Source organism: Colius striatus, chromosome 21 (genome assembly GCF_028858725.1).
Source record: "Colius striatus isolate bColStr4 chromosome 21, bColStr4.1.hap1, whole genome shotgun sequence".
Classification (NCBI taxonomy): Eukaryota; Metazoa; Chordata; class Aves; order Coliiformes; family Coliidae; genus Colius; species Colius striatus.
Window position 1 is genome coordinate 6,064,824 of NC_084779.1, and position 16,487 is coordinate 6,081,310.

The following is a 16,487-nucleotide window of genomic DNA, read 5'->3' on the forward strand; positions in this document are numbered from 1 at the left end:
TCATCCTCAGTCTGGGAGGCAGGAGAGCCCTTCAGAAAGCAGACTGGCAGCTCAGCTCACATCAGTTCAGAGAAACCTTGGGAACATGCAGTGACATCTCCAGGAGTGAGACATGGCAGAGATAGCTGCTTGTGCCTTTCCCAGAGAGGCAGTTGAGGCTGCGGAGCTGCCGACTCTCACACAGCATCTTGCCCCAGCACTGAATTCTGGCTGCTGTTTCTGTGCATCCAGCTGGCTTGGGGCAGTGAAGGGAAGAAAAAGCGGAGCCAGTAGCTGAGCTGATCGAGGGATCTCAGGCAGAGGTTGCCCTCCTTGACTTGCAGTGGATTCAGGGGCTTTCTGTAGAAACTGTCTCCAAGGGCAAGTCAGAACAAGCCGGTTACTCTGCATTTCCCATGGAGGCAGGACCACCACAGAGGAAATAGGTTTGGGGATAACAGGGTGTAGGGTTACTGGCCAAATGAGGCTGTGATTGATGATTTATCCATCCCTGGCAGTGGGACCTGAGGACCTCATGAGGATTCAAGACAGGCTTCTGTGAAGGCATCCTGAGCAGGGTGCTGAATGGGGCTCAGGGCAGTGAGGGAGGCATGGAAAGCAGTGTGTCACACTTGCAGCTTATCTGCTGGGCCCACTTAAAACACAGGTGTAAAGGAAAAGGGTTCAGTGTGTTTCCCATTCACCTTCTCCTTTCCCTCCTCCTTCCATGTCACATCACCACAAGTTTATCAATTCACACCAGAATGCAGTAGAATCACTGAGGCTGCCAAGGTCTTGGTTTCATTAACTGTGAACCCTGCTATGCCAGCCCCCCGCTCTGGCACTCATTTGCAGGGCTGTTGCTGCTAGTGCAGACTCACCTCACAGCTCATTAAACCAGCACCTTTGAAACCTAGGCTGAATTCATAGAATCAGAATGAGACCTGTTGATTTTGAGGAGCTTGAAATGTGTCTTTGCCATTCAGTGCTAATATAGCAGCTGCAGAAACAAGCTGGTTAGTTTACCATTGAGAAAGCAGAAGACAGAGTCCTCCTTACCGACAAGGGAGCTGAAGAGGAGCAATCAAGTTCATGGACAGCTCTAAAGCCAGACCTGTGGCACTTGGAGTGCATTTTCATTGCAGAATGAATTTTTCATGACCAGAGCATGGCTGTGAGCTGGGCGGTTGGCCCTCATGCAGGTGTGAGCAGGCACACTGGTGTCCTCACTTGGGTGACTGTTGCTGGGACTGTGGTTAGTCACAGAGCTGCCACAGGCTCTGTCAGCAGCACAGGCTGAGAAAGTTTTCCTCCTCCTGCACCCAAGCAGAGGAGGGGAAGGGAGGTTGAGGGCAGACTGGGAGCAGCTGGTGCTGGAGCATCTCCATGTGCATCCTGGCAGCAGTGGGGCAGCTCCCCAGCCCCAGTGAGAGCCATGCTGCTCCCTGCCTTTGGAGTCAAAATGCCAGACTTGGGAGAGGGCTTTGTGGGAGAGAAGGCTCAAGGCAGCACTCCTTGAGTTCACTCTGCACAGGAGATACACCCTTACAGAGCTGTCTTTTTATTTGCAAACTGAGCAGTTGTACTGGGAGAGATTTAGCAAACATGGGACTGCACAATGCTATGTGTACTGAGTCACACATCAGGGCTAGAGCCAACTAACACTGTGAGCTACTGAGGCAAACATTTGAGAATAGTTACAATAGGCACCAAAAATATCTTCAAATGAGATCTTTCTGCATCGCTGCATGTTGGGTAACAGGGAGGGCTGGCAACCTTAGCTTAAATTCTACCCACATGCTCTAGAGCTCATCCTGAGCATGGCAGAGTACTGGGCTGGGAACAAAAGAGGAGGAAAGCAGTTCCGCCCCTGTGAAGGGAGCCCTGATTAGCCAATTTCACGTAGGTTGGAAAAGTTCTGCTCTGGTTGGAGAGATGAGGTGATGGTCCTGCAGAGTGAGGTAGGCTCTAGTGCTTGGCCAGTTGTCCTGGCTCCAGCTGCATTGCAGGAGGGAATGACCCCCAAATTAGTGATACACTGTAGGATCTGCAGCTCAGAGCTCCCTACACCTGCACCAAGCCAGAGAGGGATCAGTCCCTACGAGATGTCTTCTCCTCTTTGGTTCCAAAGCTCCCAAAAGCTCTTGGAGTCTCTTATGTAGAAGCTCCCTCTGTTGCAACATTTTCTCAGGGGTTTGCTCTGTGGTTGCTGTTTCCTCTCCAGTCTTTTAGGGTAGAGAACCTACTTCCCCAAAGCCCAGGTCTGTTTTCAGAGACATAATTCCCCAAACTCAGATTCTGGGGACTTGTCCAGACCACCTCAGGAGAATGTGAGAGCAGGCAGCTGAGGCTCCCGGTGCTGTCTGCACAGACTCCTTGCAGGCTGAGAGCAGGGCTGGTAGTGAGCACCGAATCCAACTCAGCCTCCTACTAAGTGACCCTTGGGCATCCTCTCCTCAGGCCCTTCCCTCACCTCCTGCCATCTCCTGCTCTCCTCACCCTCGTACCGGGGCTGTGATGGCAGCTGGGCCTCGCCACAGCCCCCTCCTGCCTTCCATCACACCATCTACTCCCCCTGCTTCTGCAGCCCTCTTGGTTTTTTTTCCTGCCAGCGCAGGGCACTGAAAAGTGCTGGCACTGCCAAAAACCCTGTGTGCACTACGACTCCCCAAACATCCCTTTATTTTTATTGTTCTGTTAATTACTGTTTAAACTTTAATAAGTCACTTCGTCAGGAGGGGGGACCTGCAGTGAGGTTTCTGTGCAAACACTGGGCCCGGCAGTGACTCTGGTGTAACATAACCCTTTATACAATGTGGGAATGTTTAGACTGTAACAGAAACTTGTTATTTTAATGACAGTTAAAGGGGGGAAAAAAAAGAAAGGAGCGAATGAAAAAGGGAAGCAAGTTTGTTGGGGAAATGGCTCATCTCAATCTCTCTGTCTGGCCTCTTTTCTCTTGACTTTAATGATAGCTGGATAAGGAGGCTTTATGGCTTCTGTTGAAGCAAGTCTTGTTCCCAGAGATGCCCTATACGAGGCAGTACGTGGTCTCCTCTGTTGTGTGGGGTGAGGCTAAAAGCAGAGAGATGCTGATGGAAGCAGCATGGCTTGATTTTGCTCAGAGGCAGCAGCAGATGCCTAAAGCCAATTTGAGCTCAGTCTAATTATTCTGACCCACACAAGAGACTTTCCCCTTCTATTCAGAGCTTCTCCTACTGGTTAAGTTTTTAAGTAGCTATGCTGAAACAGATGCTGGCATGCAGTAGATAAGAGGGTCCAACATCCCATGGAAAAGTGGACCTTGAAGCTAGAAAATGCTGCCTTAGTTTGACTGGTCGCCACTCAGGAGGAGGAACCACTTATGGACAGGTTAGAGAGGGAAAGGGGGGAGAGAGAGAACCTGGCTCATCCTCTGGGCAGTGGGAAGACAGAGGGCTCACAGGCATCCGTTTTGGATGTTCATCATTTTGGATTGTGACTGTTGACATCTGTATTGCTTTGAGGTAGTGGAGAGTGCCTGTGCATGGCTGCTGTGCCTGCATCACAGCACTGAAGTCACCTCCAGGTTTGGCTTGGCTATATTTAGCACTCACTATAGACAAACCCATATAGAGTGATATATATGATCTGAAAACCTTCAACTCCTGCTGACCTCTCTGCTGCTACAGTGAAATCCCCCAAATCGGTACAGTCTGGGTGAAGAGTGGTGCAAGACTGGGCGAAGGGAGAGCTCCCAGCTTTGCCCTGATAGGTTTCGTGTTTCCCCCTCCCCAGGCTGGGCACTGATCCTGGCAGGGCTGGTCCCCTGGGCAGCAAGGCTTTCTCTGCCAGCCATGGGTGGCAGGTGAAGAGGGATGAAGAGGGTGTGGGGGTGCAGCCCGGGGCACAAGAGGTTTGGCAGGAGATGTTGGGGAGGGGGAAGCTGGGATGACTTTGGGAGCTTGAGGAAAGCAGAAGGGAGAGGAAGGGAAGCTGAAGCTGGCAACCGGGAGGGGGAGGAGGGCACAGAGGCAGAACTTCAAAGGGGAGATCAGGGGTATAAGGAGCCAGCTGCTGGGAGCAGAGCCTTTCAGAGCATCAAGCACCAGCTCATTGCCAGGAGTCCTGTTCCTCTGTGCAGAGACCCTCTTTCCTCATTGCTGAGTTCCTGACCAAAGCTTACACCACGTCAAGTTTTTGGTGAGGGGGCATGGAGGATGGAGCAGAGGGGATGAAGCCTCTGGGGGCCTGTGTTTGCCCAAGTGGATGAGCATGCAGGGAGCAGGCCAAAACGGTTCACGCTTTGCTTGCCCGCTGCTGGGCTTGTGATTGTTATTGATTAGGTTTGCTATTCTCTGCACTTTGTGTTTTTCCAGCTGAGCATTGGCTGCCCCTTCATTTTATTTATTTATTTATTGTTTTGTTTTGTTTTTAATCTCTTCTTCAGTTCCAGTACCCCCAAACAGTGCCCGTGGGGCAGGTGTGTGCACAGCCCTGCACTGCCTGGCTGGGCTGAGCCTGCACCCGAGCCTACAGGGCCCTGGGTGAGGTACCAGTAACAGCAGGAGTAAATTCATAGGTCTGTGTAATCTCTGGGACTGTGTCATACAAAAAGGTAAAGAAATCTGCTCTTGTAGAAAAACCAGTGTCAGGGCTTGAAGCAAATAATAGGAGCGTGCACAGGGACTTCCCGTGCTTGGGTGTGGATAATGAATGTCTGTATATAAGCTTCAGCCCCAAAGGCTGAGGGACCAAAGCAACTGCTAGCTGGAGAACTAGTTTTGCTTCATTTCCAACGTGTGGTTGTGACTTTAAGAGCCCCTTGTGTTGGGCTGCTCTCTGTCCAGCCTGGTCTGCCTGTGTCACTCCCTGCAGAGCTGTGCCAGCTCACAGGGCCAGTGGCAAAAGCCCTCCCTTTAGGAATGGCATTTTCCAGGTTCCTGTGTGAGGCTGAACATGTCCCAGCTGCAAAAATAACTATCCTATGTGCCCTGTGGAAACAGGAGCAGCAGCGACACATCTGTCTGGTCTGGGCAGAGCCAGCCCCCAAAGGGGCATCGAGTGGCTGCCAGCTCCTTGTCAGTGTGCAGAACCCCAAAACAGAGACCTTCAGGAAGGACCAGCCTGTCACAGGGGCAAAGCTCTGCAGCAGGCAGAGCAACAGATACCTCTGGGCCTGTTGTAGGACCGGTGGGTTCCAGCAAGACACTAATACCGAGTGGCTTCTCTGGAGCAGCTGCAGGGTGTGCAGGCTGCTGGCGGGGCTGAGGCCGGTGCTGCTGGGCACCAGCATCCCCACGAGCAGCCCCAGCCCCTGCTCCTGCCTCCCCCATGGCCGAGAGGGTCACTTTGGTTGGAGAGCAGAAGCTGAGCTCAAGGATAGAACCCCCTGGACGGAGCCAAGGAGCCGCTGGATCAAAAACGCTGAGGTTTTCCTTTTCTGTACAGCGCGTTTCCCTAAATTGCCTTTGACTGTGTGCATCGCTAATGAAAGTTTATGCCCTTGTTAGAAGGACAGGCAGGTCCGTTCCAGTTAGGGCTGGGTCTATCCTTCTGCCAACTGCCCTCCCCACCACACACACACACACACACACACACTCTCAGTCCCTCTCCCTGGTGAATAAGTGGAGGCTGTTATAAGGGGAAAAAAAAAAAGAGGAGAGGAGGGGAAAAAAAGAATTTCCATATTTGTGTAAGTTGCTTTAAAAGCATTTTATCATGTCATAAAAAAAAGAGGAGAGTACTCTCGGAAATTGATCCTGCACACGAGCCCATTGGACAGAAGGACGTCGGGATGTTAATGGCTATTTTGCTCCAGGGTGGCTTATTAAAAAATTTATACATAAATGCTTAAAATTGCATAAATTATTTAAAAAAAAAACATAGTAAGCAATTTGCAATCCTGATCCACTTTTCCTGCTTTTTTTTCTCTTTCCCTCCTCATCCTTTTCTTCTTTCTTTCCCTCCCCCCCCCACCCCCCAAAATAATTCCTTCCCTCTCTTCTCAACCCCGTCCCCTCCCCGTCTGAAAATGCGACGTGTCCAAAATTGTACATGGATGTGTGGGAAAGAAGTAGGGTTTTAAACGTGCCCCAGCACTGGCCAGCAGAGCAAAGCAGTGAGGTGAGGGGGGCAAAAAAAAAAGGGGAGAGAGGGGAGAAGAAAAAAGCAAAGAAAGAAAGAAGTTTGGATATGATGAGTGTTTCTCGCAGGCGTGGAATGTCACCCACATATCCTGGAGATTGTACTGGGGAGGTTTATGATGGTTTCCCATTGATTTGTTTCCCCGACGCAGCTGCCGACCTCTATTGAGGGACAAACATAATCAGCACTGACGCAAATTAGATGGTTATTCGTTTTGAAAATTGACAGAAAAACAATAAAAAAGATGAAATGCTCCCAAATCAATAGATATAATGAAATTCAAATAATCCGAGAGATGAGGTCTCCATGGCAACTGATAATGTGGAAAAGAAAACAATTTAATAAAGGACAGACACACTTTGAAAACAGATTGGGCAAAGGGAAGGCGGGGGGGCTCGGGAGCAAGGGGGGCCGTGGGTTTGGGTGGTGGTGGGAGGGGGCAGCGGGAGGAGGTGGTGGTGGGGAGCCGGAGCCGCAGCCTCTCCGGTTGGTTAGCGGTGCTGTAGTGAAGGATCACTGTCCATCCCAAGGACGCTTGCCATAATTAAGAGAGGCTTTCGGTCCAGAAAGTGCAGATTCAGGTTTTAATACACAAAATTATTTCAGGAGCACTGAATCGGAAAGTCGTTTGTTATGACCTTCCTGAGAGGCCTGGAGCAGGGCATGTTGGAGGCGCGGCGGCTGAGCCAGCTGAGTTATGGCATATTTGTGTTTTTATAGTGCGGAGGGGAGGGGGGAAGGGGGGAAGAAGGTTAAACAGTATTTACAGCTCAGTTGTTTTCAGAAAGGAAAGAGAAATAGAGTTCATGAAAAGATGCGAGTGGAAGAGAGAGAGAAAGAGGGAGAGGGAGAGATCCCCTGCCCGGCACACAGGCTGCGCCGGGACGCCAGCTCCACTGAGACACTCACCGGTGCTCTCTTTGCCTTAAGGTGTGAGGTGCAGATGGGCTGGGGGTAAAGAGGGGCTCTGTGGTGGGCTGGGGAGTGTGTCTGTCCCTTCTGCCGAGTCTGTGTGCAGGGTCCGACTGGGAGCCCGCTGCCTTCCCACTCCGAGCTGCAGAATAAAGCGCTGCTGGCAGCTGGCTCTGTGTGTGTGTGTGTGAGAGAGGCAGGGTGAGCGCGTGCAGGCTGCTCCGTGCTCGCACAGGGGGCTGCCTGTGTGACTGCCGTGGGCTGCTGGCCACAGGTGTGAGTGTGCTGCGTGGCTGTGTGGGTGTCAGCCCTGTCCTGCCGCAGGTAACCGGGCATTCCCGTGCCTTAGCGTGTGTTGTGTGTGTGTGCACAGCGCTCCAGGAGCACATGCAGGGCCGTGTGTGTGTGTGTGTGTGTGTGTGTGCTGGGCCATGTGTGCCACGTTGTTGTACACGTGTGTGCTGCCACTGATGGGTGTTTGCAGCCAGCCATAGCTCCGGCACACGGATGGGCTCACGGGGATAGGAGAAATAAGAAGATGAGCCCTAATGACCAAAAGAAAGAGCAGCAAAAGGCAGGACAGAGACTTAGTGGGAAGCGTGGGGTGAGTGCTCAGCCAGCACAGCCACTGGGGTGTCTCTCCCTTGCTGCACTGACAGGACTGCTGAGTTTGCAAGCTCAGGGATGACCCGCTGCTTTCACACCGGAGCTCAGCTCTGCTCTGGCCAGGCTGTGAGCTTTCTCCACACAAACGGGACAGACAAGCGTTTCTCCTTACTGTGATGCACAGTATTTGCAGGTGTCAGGCATCTCTGGGTGTTAAACAGCCCCTAAAGCTCTCAGTGCAGCTTGTGATGGGTGCCTGCTCTGGGGGCTCCCACTCCCGCTCCCCTTGGGGATTACAGAAACCTGTAAAGGATCCGAGTGCCCCCTTTGCAGACCAAGCCCAGAGCCTGTTACTAGCTCACATACAGCTCAGGCAGCTGTCAGGGGCTGTGGGGAGGACATGACACAAACTGGAAGGCTCAGGTGCTGTGCTTTGCTCCCTGTCATGCAGCTTTTGCCCAGGTCTCCCTTACCTCATGCAGCTAACACACTGATTTACTTTGCGGGACCTTGGAAGACCACAATAATGAACTTTTCCTGGCCCTGTGTTTCTTAGTGATGCAACAAGCATTCAGACTCCCAACTCCCATTTAGCTCCTGACTTCCCACTGCAATTAATTAGGAGTCTGCATTCTTTGTTGGGGCTGAGCTTAATAGTGCTGAAAGGGATTGCAAATTGCTCTCTACCACCTACCAACAAGGTTTGGAGGGACGGCTTTTTCAGAGGTGGCTCACTTAACCCCTGCCCTCGGTTAGGGGTGACTCTGAGCCAGCCTGAAACCAGTGAGCTGCTCTCCACCGACTTGGGTTATGGTGGGTTTGGAGTCTCTGTAACTCGTTAAATAGTCACCAAGAAGGACTGATGAAACTTTGAGCAGTTCCCTTCTGAATCTGGGTCCTGGAAGAGAGCTGTCATCTCTCCCAGGTCCTTTTTGTTCTCCCCAGAGTCAGGTACTTGCAGCTAAATCTGGTTCCTTCCCTGGCACCCTGAAGTTTCGCTGTACCTCCTGCCCTGTCTCCTTCAGCATGTACAAAGAGGTCTGTGCAGTGTTTTAAAGATACTCATATCCTGGTCTCTTCATTCCTCAGCAGCTGGGCTGCCTGGCCTTAGTCTGGAGTCCTTCCCAGCCTCCTGCTCTCCACCACCATCCCCTCCGTGTCCTCCTGGCACAGCACCTGGAATGTGTACCTGTGTCTGTGGAGAGGTGAAGTTGGGCACTGTGTTTGCACTGGGTTGCCCTGACAATGTGTGTGACTTCCCAGGGACCCGATGGTGCTGAGCTCTTACTCTGCGCTCTCCCTTTTGCGTCTTTCCCCTCGGTTTTCTTCACAACCTGGGGCGAGATTGATGGCGGGATTGTGATGTAGATGTTAGCAGTTCTGCTTGATTTATGGAGTTACTTAGGCTGAGTGAGGCCACTTAGGCTCATCTGGATAGTAAACCTTTTAACTGGACTGAAAAATTAATAATAAATAAATAAGGCAAAGAGGAGAAACTGGATCAGAGAAGCTGATCCTCTCGGCTTTATGTTATCTCAAAGAAAGGCTCAGAAGGCTCCCTGGGAGCAGCACAGCCCTGCCCACTGTGTTAGGCTGAAGCTCTGACAGCAGGTTTTCATGGGACCAGGAGGTGGAAACTGTTGAAATGTCTCCTCAAAGATCCTGCATTGACAGATGAAGTAGAAAGCTGGCTGCAGGACTCAAGGGACTTTTGAGCTTCAAACTGTCCCAAATCAGTGTTTTTGCTGTTACTTGAATCACAGTAGCACCTAAAGTTGCAAATCAGCTACTGGGCCTGAGGATGGCTGACCATCTGAAGAGACCCAGCAGGTCAGAGGCAGAAGGGAAGCCAAGGAGAAGGAGCAGGTCAGTGGCAGAGCAGGGAGTAGAACCAGAGTTCCTGGCTCCTGTTACTCACTTTTCCCCGTTCTCTCCACTCTGCTCCTTCTGTTAGTTCTGGAAGTTCCCTGTATCACTTACAAGCAGAAAGAGGTGCTTGTTTCTGTCCCCTGCAGGTTCAGGGTGTGTGAGTACAGAGCAGGGCAAATGGCAGGGCAGAGGCGAGGGGCTTTGTCTCTGCACTCGGGGGTGAGCAGCAGAGCCTCAGTGGCTTTCAGAGCAGAGAGGCTGAGGGTCGACAAGATCAAAGCACATGGAGGATCGTTTTTGAGATCTGCTCAGGAAAAGGTTCAGACGTGCGTTACTAAAGAGCTGCGGAGAAGGATTAGTCCTGTCCTTGCTGGCAGCTGAGCCACTTTCCCCACCAGCTGCGCCAGACGCCTGCGAGGAGCCGTTGGAACGGCGGCAGAGCAGGGCAGCGGCAGGTGAGAAGGCAGCGTGGCAGAGGAGGGCGGTGAGAGCCCCGAGGCCCGTGTGGAGAAGGGCCCTGAGCGGGGCTGGCCGGGGAAGGGCAGTGCTGCGGAGAGGGCAGCGGCCCGTGCCCGTCCTGCTCCGCTGCGTCCGGCCCACGCTGCGGCCTCGGGAGGCCTCGGGGCTGCAGCCCACTGCACCATTGCAGCAGTGCCTGCGCCGTGCCAGGGCCGGCTCGCTCCCAGTGTGAGGTCTGCGCTGCCTTTCTCTCCCCGGCCAGTGATATATGGCATAAATTAGGCCTCTGAAGGGGGATACTGCATCCTTAAGAAGAAATATGTCCTCATTTTTCTTAAACACCGTTTGCACTGAGTGAAATGTTTAGAAGGGACGCTGAGGGATAACTTTATTTCTTACTAGGGAGTTCAGAGCCGTTCAGTTAAACCCATAAAACACTGGGAGTAGGGAAGCTGACAGCCTGCCCGTGCATTAGAAAAGCCATTACTCATCTAGGGGAAATTCACCCCATGCTGGAGCCTCGTGTTACCAGTGGGGTGGTCCAGGGGAGGACACGGGATCATCTCACCGGCCATCTGAGGGGTCAGTAGGGTGCTCCGAGGTGGAAAAGACTCAGTAAGAATCCAGCAGTGACAAGAGTGCTGATGTGGAGATCTCAAAGCACCCAGTAAACACGGCTGGGTTCAGCCTGCTCAGTGAGTAATCACCCTCACTCCTCCTCTGCATGGGGAAACTAAGGCATGGAATACTGATGGTTACACCATGACTGGAAACTAGGCTGGAAGCCAGCACTGCTGGCTTTTAACCCTTGTCTTAAATCACTAAAACCAAATTCCCTTCCAGAGCGAGGGATGCAAGTCAGGAGCCCTGACCCCTGCTCCGTTCCTGCCCCTGTTCCCAGTGAGCAGTCAGGAGTCGCAGCTCCACCTTCCTCACACCAGCATTCAGCCTTTTCTCCTCAGTGGGATTCAGAAAATCCAGGGGAAGGTGAAGGCAAGGTCTCAGAGCTGGTAGCTGGGAACTCCTGTGTGTGCTGAGGGCTGGTGGTGTGGTGGGCTGCGATACAGGTGGGCTCCTCACTGGTGCGGGTCGTTGGTTGTCCAAGGTGCCCTGGGTGCCTGGTGTCATGGCAGGCAAGGCATCAGCCACCAAGGGGATGGTGGCTTTCTGTTTGGTATTTTATTTTGGAGGCTTGACACCAAAAGATTTAATATTTGTTTGAAATGAGAAACAGTCCTCAAATGAATTTGGAGAGCCTGGGAATTAATGTCAGCCCCCCCCTTCCCCTCCCCTCCCTAAACACCCCTCCTCTCCGTCAGCTCAGCCCCCCCCTTTCAATTTCTGAAGCCTGCTGATTTGAATATTTATAAATATCAGTAAATTATTTATTGTAGCAATCTGCTGTGCCATTTCACCAATCGCCGTTAACACTTTAGGGCTCGCTCGTCAGGAGGACGGAGCAAACGGGCACCTGGGGGCTGGGAGGGGGCTCTGGGGAGGGGGCTCTGCTGCCAGGGCAAAGCCTGCGTGGTCATGATGCCAGGAGGGGTTGTCTCTGTGTGTGCCACGAGAGTTGGGGGTGTTAGAGGAGAGGACGGGGACCCTCTGTGCCCAGGACTAGGGACGGTGCTGGAAAGGGAGGCTGGTGTTAGTGGTGTTACTGAGGAGGGCAGCAGGAGGATTGCCTGCTGGGGTGGGCTGTTTGCTGCAGCACCGTTGCAGGCTGTGCCCTGCAGCATGCAGGGACCTCGCTCTGGCGCACAGCTCAGCACTGGCTCTGGTTGCTTGTAGTTTCCATTCCCTAGAGAAGGAAAATTCCTCTCAGTTTCTCCTGTCCCATTCCCTTCCTCCATAGTTACACTCCTGCGTTGAAAATACACCCCGTTCAGTGATGATGGGGCTGTTTTTGAGGAAAAGGGCCCTCACTCGTGTTCATGCAGAATCCCCCACAGCAGCATCACAGCTGCCAAGTGTCCAGGTGGGAAACAGGAGCAGCCCAGCTGGCCAGCAGCCCCAGTGCAGGGCACCAGCATCTCCAGAGCCCTGTCACTTCCCCCTCCTCTCAGGGTGTCTGCTGTCCTTCAATGCCCAGTGCTGCTTTCTGTTCACTGTCCCTCACTGTCACCACTAAATTACAGCTTAGGTCTGCAGCTGAGCAGGGTGAGCAAAGGGAAGCAGGACAGGCTCACTGAAGGGAACTAACACTGATCTCAGCCGCTTCGGGACAGGGCTAAACCAGGCTCTGGGAGCTGGAAATAGTGAGAAAAGTGGCCTCTTGTGCAGCTGGAGATGCTGGTGGGACAGGCAGAAGGGCAAGCAGAGCTGAGTGCAGGCAGGCAGCTCTCTGCCAGGCGCCAGCCGTGGGGAGCAGAGCAGAGTCCCCGGCTCCTGCCGTGCGGGGAGAGCCCTCGGGCCGAGGGGACGCAGGGAGCCTAACTGGCAGCGTTTCGGTGAGGACACCCTGGCTGCTCGCTCGGTTTCTCCTCCCACGTCTTTGATTCTCTTTCTCCTCCCTGCCCAGTGCTGAGCTGGAGCCTGTCAGGTCCGGCTTTGGCACCGAGGGCTTTCCCCGGCTTCCCGCAGCCGCGCCGGGGCGGGAGCCACGCTCGCAGGGCACAGCAGGTTGTTAAAGAGCCTTTGTGAACTCCCCAAGGTCAGCCAGAGAGACAGCATCCACTAATCCAAGGTCATTTCCCGGGCTAAAAGCAATAAAATGTTTTATTGATAAACTGAAGAGGGGAAAATAACGCACACGAAATCCACTCTGATACGGTGTGGGCCGTGCCTGGGCCGTCGCTGCCTTTGCCCTGGCCCTGCCTGGGATAATGCTCCAGTCTTTGTGCTGGAGGGGAAATGTTTTCTGGAAGGGGCTGAGCATTTGGCTGCCTTCCCTGCCTCCTCCAGGCATGTGCCTGGGCACAGCCAGGGCATTGCTCTGGGGAAGCACGTTCCCAATGTCCCAGTGGCCTTCTGCTGCGAAGGTTTGGCTCCATCTTAGGGACCACAGCTCAAGTGTGAACAGGCTCCCGCCCGCAGCCGCGTTGCCCTCCCCATCTGGGGCTTCTGGGCAGGCTGGAGTCTCTCCAGTCAAGCTCTACAGTGGTTAAAAAGGAAAAGGCCGGTGCAGCTTGTGAGCCCTCCTTCCCTCCCCCTCCCCGCCCCAAATAATGCCGTTAATAATTGATCGAATGAGAGCTTGCAGCTCCTGGAAAGCTGGCACTGGGACCTCCCTCCTGAACGGAGCTGCTCAGCTGGGCTTAAAACTCTTCAATAGGAATATGAAAGCTCCATCTGTTCAACGTACCCGGCCCTGTGAAGTGACAGCGTGCTGTCCCTCCCCAGCCAGCACCCCTCTCCCCTCAGTGCGGGCTCTGCCGCCTCTCCTCAGTCCCTGCTCCGTTCTGAGGGGTTCCCCCTGCACCCCAGCTCGTCCCACACCAGTGAGCTCCTTCCACACAGCCAGAGCGTCCTCTCCTCCCCCCACACTGGCTCAGCAGCTCCCACACACCCCGTTTCTCACAGCCAGCTCCCTTTCTGCCCTCTGTCAGGGTGCTTTCTTCATCGACCCCAAGCCAAACCCAGAGTGCTCTCTGTTTCCCTTTCCCTGCAAAGCCACACTTTCCTCTCTGCAGCACAGGTTGCCCCTCGGCCAGGATGCCCCGTCTCTGTGCCCCTCACAGCCCCTCTTCTCCCTTGGCAGGAGGCAGAGCTGGGCTGTGCCCAGCTGCGGGGTTCCTGCATGAGAAAGTGCTGCTCAGGGGGCTGTGTGGAGGGACAGAGCCCAGGGCTGCACCCAGGGTGCCACCAGCACGTGGGGACGGGGAAAGAGGAGTGGTGGGGACAGCAGCCTGGGCTTGGCAGCAGCAAGTTCAAGGGGTGAGAAGACAGCAAAGGGAGGTTTGTCCTCCTCCTTGCCAGGCCTGGTTGCAGTGAGCCACACAAAGGGAGGTTTGCTCTCGAGATGCCCCAGGGCTGGGTACAGAGCAGAGTGTCTCCTGGCAGGGTGTGGGGAGGGGGTGAGTGGAGTAAACTCCCGGTGGCATTGTTTTCAGAGGAAGTGCTCAGTGTAAATAGAGCATGTGGGAGAGTTTGTCCTGGGCAGAGATGAAAAGTCCGTGTGACAGGCTCAGGTTATAAACGGCTTCCTCAGATTGATGTGAAATCAAAACATTTCTATTTAGATGAAGAAAATGAAGGGGGATGTTTACTTAGCCTGGAATCTTTAAACAGTGCGATGGAGACACGGGGTGATTTGGGGTGGAGAGCTTAGCCTTGGGGGGATGGAGCTTCTGGCTGACTTCGGGGGTCCCTCCCTGCCTGGCAGCCCAGATCTCAGGCAGATGTGAGGGTCCCTCTTTCAGCAGCTCGGTTCCTCTCCCTCAGCCCGAGTGAACCAAACACAGATGCTCTGGATCCCTCTGGCCCGATGGCCATTGTCAGTGTGTCTTTGTAAGAAGGGTTTCCCTTCTGCCAGCCTAACAGAGGAGAACAGAAACGTTGATACAGATCAATGTCCCTTCTTCTGTAGGCAAGGAAATAAGGCAATGGAAAGATAAAGTGATGTGTCCAGACTTGTGGAGAGTTGGTTGCAAGGCTGGCAAAAGAAGCTGGGATTTCTGATTTCAGTGGCCATTGGTGCAGAGGTGGGATGGAGGAGGTACATGAGACCCCTGGTACTCCAGGGCCAGTCCTGTCTCAGGAAGGTCTCTGGGAGGGTTGATGTTACAGGTCAGGTAAAAGGTGTGTTTTCAGAACTTGGGGTTTTTTTTTACCTTAAGCTTTAAGAAAAGATGCTCAAAATGTTAAAGAGCAGCATGGTTGTGCTGAAAAAATCTCACAGAGAAGGGAAAGGAGAGAAGCAGAGGGAGGAGCAGGAGCTGGGGGGCAGAAGCTGGGGAGGCAGAGGGGCAAAGGCAGCACATGTGAGGTGGAAGGAGGCAGGAACAGGAATGGAAGACAAGTTGCAGGCTCGCTGGAGTTGCTGTGTACGCGGCAAGTGCAGCCTCGGGAACGTCTGTTCCTCTCTTCCTTTGGATAAATATTTATATATTCATTTGCCGGCTGGTGCACGCACTTGGCTGCTCACCTCCTGGCCAGAGGAATGGGACCTGTCCTCATGGCAGAGAGGGGGAGGGATCCGTGTCTGCCTCCTGCTTATCTCGGCGCTGACCTCACCGGTTAAGCAGGGCCGACCCAGGGAATCACCGGCGAGGGCAGCGCTGGGGAGCTGGGGCTGAGCCACTGCCTGGTGCTGGGGCTGAGCTGGTGCTCAGTGCCGGGGCTGAGCCATTGCCTGGTGCTGGAGCTGAGCCGGTGCCTGGTGTGGGGCTGAATTGGTGCCCAGAGCCAGGGCTGAATTGGTGCCTAGAGCTAAGGCTGAGCTGGTGCCCAGTGCCGGGGCTGAGCTGATGCCCATAGCCAGGGCTGAGCTGATGCCCAGAGCTGGGGCTGAGCTGATGCCCAGAGCCAGGACTGAGCTGGTGCCCAGTGCCGGGGCTGAGCTGATGCCCATAGCCAGGGCTGAGCTGATGCCCAGAGCTGGGGCTGAGCTGATGCCCAGAGCCAGGACTGAGCTGGTGCCCAGTGCCGGGGCTGAGCTGATGCCCAGAGCCGGGGCTGAGCTGATGCCCAGTGCCGGGGCTGAGCTGATGCCCAGAGCCAGGGCTGAGCTGATGCCCAGAGCCAGGGTTGAGCTGGTGCCCAGTGCCGGGGCTGAGCTGATGCCCAGAGCTGGGGCTGAGCTGATTCCCAGAGCCAGGACTGAGCTGGTGCCCAGTGCTGGGGCTGAGCTGATGCCCAGAGCCAGGCAGCACTGCATCGGGCCGCAGAGCCCAGGCCGCCGCAGCCCCGCTGGCCCCTCGCCCGAGCGTGCAGGCGTGAGCCGGAGGTGTCCTGGCCCCGCTCCAGCTGGAGCTCACAGCAGCCTCTGAGATTCCCTCTGTGGTACCAGTTGCACACAGGATCGACCCGCGCTTTCAGCCCTAAATAGAGTGGGAACGTGGCGGGGAGGGAAGGTGCCAGCACACAGGCACCGCGGCAGCTCTCGGGGCCATCTGGGTGCGTGAGGGCTGCGTGGTGTGCTGGGGGAACGTGTGAAAGGGGAGCACGTGGGGAAGCGCTCGGGGATGCATCTGGGGGAGACGGGGCTGCTTCACCCCTCCGTGTGTGACACCACACACAGCTCGGCACCAGACGAGCGTTTATGGATGGGGAGGTGAGTGTTTGGGGCAACGTGTGCTTCCCCTTGGTGAGAGCACGACTGCTGTTAGTGCTTGGGAAGCAGAGGAGTACATTTGGCCTCCCTTTGTGTGGGGGGCTGATTTATTTGCTGGGGGGTTATTCCTCCCGCAGTCCTTGACAGGGAAGCGTGTCTGAAGCTGTCAGGAGTTTACGCTGAGCAGCCACTCTCTGGCTCTTGGACAGCAGGTCTAAAGTTTCAGTGTGTTTGTATTGGGCTGTCATGTTATGGGATTAGGGGCTGTCACAATGGCTTCTGGATGCATTGTAGGGGGTCTGATTAATCTCAGCGTGCTTCT

At 54.3% G+C, this 16,487-nt stretch overlaps 1 protein-coding gene across 6 annotated transcripts in view; it reads left to right on the top strand.

Moving 5' to 3' along the window:
* Nucleotides 1-16,487, top strand: part of CASZ1 (castor zinc finger 1) — a 198,683-nt gene that overhangs the window by 132,598 nt on the left and 49,598 nt on the right. The window lies entirely within an intron of this gene.